Raw genomic sequence first — 5030 nt, 5'->3', positions numbered from 1 at the left:
ACTGATGCCAAATAAAAGAAGCGGAGCTGCTGACTATGAGATCCCATGTACTGACACCTGTGCCCGAGTCTTTCATCCATATCTCATGCAATCATCTGATAACATCCTGAAGGCACAGATGTACTCATTTGAAAATGAAGAACTAGAGAGGTGGCTCAGTAGGTAAAGCGCTTGCATATAAGCAGGAAGGCATGAGTTTGGTCCTCAGAACCCACATAAAAACACATGTGTAGTGGCTCATGCTTGTGGTAGAGACTTGTAGATCCCTGGGGCTCACTCACTATCTAACCTAGCTTAATTAGCAAGCTCCAAGTCAATATGAGACCCTGTCTCAATGAATAAAAATGAATGACTCCTGAGGTTGACCTCTGGACTCCATGCAGGTACACATCCATGCATGTACACAAACAGGTACTTGCACCCACATGAATACCCACAGCCCCTCCCACAGACAAAGAAAATGAAGAACTAAACTCAAAGACATAGCTCTTGACAAGAAAGCCAGGATTTAAACCCAAGTGAGTCAGAGCCTGTTCCCCATTGTCTCTCATGCTGAAGGTGGTGGGAATGGTAGCCACTGCTGGGTAGAAAAGAATTGTCTTGTGTCCTTGCAGCCAGACCCCAGAAACTCTAGCCAGAGCCAGAGTCATCTGGAACAGCTAGGACTGAGCCATCCTGATAATCATATAATTCTCTGATTGGACTGTTGGGCCTCTGCAGACTTAAGGTGCATTTCTGATGACTGTGGAGCCTGTGGTCCTGGGATAGAAGATAATCTTGCCCAATAGATTATGGAAGCCCTGAGAAGGAGAAGCTTCGTACTAAGAATAACAAGCTTCCTTGAAAAACTGCTAGCATAAAGCAAGTCTCTATTTATATGACAGCATGAATAAAACTGACTATTTTGCGTTTATATAGTGCTTTTCCTCACATAAGAGCGCAGGGGCTTCACTAATACAGCCTAGCAGTAAAGCACAGTCACCTCTGGGAGACCACCAGGCAGACAACGGCAGCAGAGGTGGGGGAAGCGAGCATGGGGCTGAGGACACCAGGCGTCTATTCAGAACCGAGCTGCATTGAATACTGTGCTAACAATGCATGCTTTCAGCACCACTATGCAGACACACCCTCGTCAGTTTCTGAACTTGCCAACAAGAAGCAAAACCATAGGGACAAATGTTCTGTTTTGTAGATTATGAATGAAAGCAATTATCTGTAAAATTACATTTTCAGTTTAAGTAAAAATGGTATAATGCCATTTCTGAAATTATAACTCCCAACTTATGCTAGTATATCCACGGCTCTGCTTAAACGCCTCCTCTGTGTGTATGCACATGTATGTGTTTATGTGATTGACATTGTATATGATTCACATTAAATACTTTTTTTTCATTTGGTGTTCCATATTTCTGTGTACTCAGGAAATAGTACAAATATGATTTAGTGACACATAACATATTTCATCTTCTAAGTCAGAATCCTGGAAGTCATTTAACAATTGTCTTTATACTTTCTCTTTTCTCTCATAAATAGTGTAAAAATCTTTGTGTGTAAACTTTGCATGTGTTTATTTCAGACTATTTTTCTGGAAGTGGAATTCTTCATGAAGTAAGATGAGCATTTTTAAGCTCTTAATGCCTTTTACCAAATAGATAAATAAATTCTGAAAGCTTTATAAATATATATTCTCAGAAGCAGCACATGTACCTGTCTTAGTTCACCATTGCTATGTATTATCATTTTGAGATTATTTTAAACTTTGATTTTAAAGTATACATTCATTTGAAAATGAAGTGACCCTTTATTTTCTCTTTATTAAACTGTCCATTTTCAGGTGGAATGTGTTGATTTGTGTTTATTGAAATTAGCTTTTCACATACGACAAATATTGAAATGGTTTTTTATCTTTTATTACAAGTATGGATGAGTATTTTAGATGAGTGTCTTTGGAGTCATTAACCTCGACTTTCCAAGCTCAGCTCTTAAAATTACAAACTGTGATTGATACTGTGATCACAGGTCAGTTGCTTTCCCTTCTAGTTCCAGGTTCCTAAATTATAAGGTGGGGATAATCGGTTGTGGATTTGCATAAAACAAATTTGTCAGCATCAACTTATGTTGACATAGTTAGACATTTTTTAAATTGCAAAAGTGAAATATTTTAACCACGTTTGGTTAATAACACTACCTATTTTCATACAATTTCCCTTTTATCACGCAATCCCTCTATTATATTTCCCCTCGTATCATTGCAGCGGCTGCTAGTATTTTGAGATTTCCAACTAAGGAAATTGAACTGTAATTTACTTTGGAATCTGGCAAATTCTTTTCCATGGTTCATCACCACCACTTCCATGTACATTTAACATTACTGATGGAGGAATTTCCAGGAATTTCCTCATTGTGTGAAATTCCTGACGTTTCTACTTTAAGATGCATGGAGTGCTTCTAATCTAATATAAATATGTCTGCTGATGCTCACTACTGAAAACATGGTTAAAGGGGAAGCACGAGGTTCAAAATGCATGAAGCCAGAAATTAACTTGTGGAAAACTCTGAATCTTTTAGATCACATATGAAATAAATTTGCTAGAAATTTTCCTAAAATTGATGATAATCCTAAAAATTCCTGTGACATTCAATAATGAGATGAAAATCTAAAAAAGATCTTTACATTATCCATAAAAAACTGGACTGCTACTTTTACAAAATACCTAGAGTGTACAGTCAAAACATATATGCAAAAGATTATTCTTGAAATGTCATTCAATTATTTAATTTAAATATCATACAATTACTTAATTAAAATAAACTTTTTTTCAGAATCATGTTTGTGCAACCCAAAAGATTTGGAAGTACATAATGTGTGATATTTTTATCCTAAACTGATATTGATATTTCTATAACATTCATAGTTAATTTTGTATTTGTAAGAGTACATATTTTTCTTAAAGTGCCCACTCATTTATACTCCTAGTGAGTCCCTCAAAAACCTATAGATTTTCATATATACATTGGATAAAACAAAGATGAAATTTTACCTTTTGCCATGCAACTAATAAATTTTTAATGCCATTTAACTATCACTTTTTTATTGATTTACAATGTTTAATTTATTACTTGTTGATTAGTCTGTATATCAGGAGCTGTCCTTAGCCTGCTGGTAATTGAACTCTGTGTGACATTAATAATCTGCTTTGCTGTCCATCAAGATAAGTAGTCATTCATGAAAACTCTGATTTTTATGAAAATATCTATTTTTTTTCTTGTCTATTTCTCTGAATTGATCCTAATATAAATTTGGGGTTTTTTCCCCCTCCCAGTTGATCACCAAAAGTCCATTGGATTTTGATTGGTACCACAAGAAAATTTAAAATACTTTGATAAGATTTAATACTGCTATGTTTTCTTCCCAACTAGGAACATGAGATAGCTCCGTTATCTAAGCTTCTTTACACTGCACATTGTTCTTTCACAATTCCCTTAAAGTTATGGCTCTTTATATGTGAATGTGATCTTTCCCAGGAGAATTTTGATTACTTTAGTGCTAATTCGTGCAGACAGTAGTCTGGTTTATTTGATGACTTGTTATTTTCTAGAATAAATTAGGTTGCAAAATTAACTTATTTTTCAAAGACTTAACTTTTTATTATTTGTGATGATGTGTATATGTCTATGTGGTGGCATGTGCACATGAGCCCAGGTGTCCACAGAGGTGAGAGGCATTGTCTTCCCTGGAGCTTGAGTTACAGGTTGTGAGCCCCAGTCCTGGCTGCTGGAAGTCAAACCCAGGTCTTCTGGAAGAACAGCACATACTCTTAACCCTTGAGCCATGTCTCCACCTCCCAAAACAATCTTTTGGATTAAAAAGAAATCTTAATAGTCATTCAGGTTTGATTATGACTATTTAATTTTATCAATTCATTTTGGGTTTGCTTTCAGTGTTGATTTTTAAATGTTTAACTGTGGGCTTGAGACTCTCAAAGCATGTTTATTTAGGTAAAACAATGATGAATATTTTACTTTAAGGGTTTTTCCTTTCGAGGTCATTTGCAAACACCTAAGTTGCATACCATGTGTGAGAAAAACAGCATGCTCTGAGTTTTTTGTGTCTTTTAAATAAACTTTAAGTCATAAAACAGAGGGGAAATGGGAACAGAAAGAAGTCAAACAAGCTGTTTCCATCTAGTCATGGCAATGCCTCAGACTCCTCATCTCTTTGGCTGAGCTCATTGGTTGCATAATAACTCCATGATGGCACCACTGGACATATCAACACTGACTCCATCTTATCACACCCACTGATTTCCATTCCTGGTAAAATTATAGAGAAATATAACCAATCAATCCATTTATTGACACATAAAACAAAGGAGACAATATGAAGTGGAAATTAAATAATTGTTTTCCAAGTGTGTTTGTAATTGAAAACTACACCCAAAGATAATCATATAATCACAGGGACATACTTTCTTCACTTAAAATTGAGAATAAGAAGTGAGATTCTTGAGAATCTCTTCTAGGAGGACTACATTAATTTGAAAAGTAATTTTATAAGAAAGCTAAAATTCTATGGCCAACTGACGGCTGACTACAGGTACAGGAAATGTTGGATATCTGATGTATTATGCCCTTGTGAGGCTGTTGATGCTGCATTGGAAGACAGATGTACCACACTTACCTGCATTGATGTAATGAACCATATATATGTATTAAGGTAGGTGGATATCACTAGTGAATATGCAAAGAATTGATATCAATGGGTTATGTTAACTTAGAATGGCGTAACAATTGACTTTCCATCATAATTATCCCTGCACTTCATTCCATTTAAAAGCTCAATCAATAACCTCAATGACCATGTTCATTAGGTATGCATGTAACAGCATCACACTACTTAGTGAAAGAAGTCAGCAAAACCAGAGCAGCCGGAGAAAACATAAGAAAACTATGGTATTCGATGAGATAATGGATGCTCAACTAAAGGTAAAGCATGGACAAAATGGGAAGAATTATATATATATATATAT

The sequence above is a fragment of the Nannospalax galili genome, unplaced genomic scaffold, assembly GCF_000622305.1.
Source record: "Nannospalax galili isolate Female #2095 unplaced genomic scaffold, S.galili_v1.0 scaffold383, whole genome shotgun sequence".
NCBI classification, from domain to species: domain Eukaryota; kingdom Metazoa; phylum Chordata; class Mammalia; order Rodentia; family Spalacidae; genus Nannospalax; species Nannospalax galili.
Note: the sequence above shows the minus strand (reverse complement) of the source record.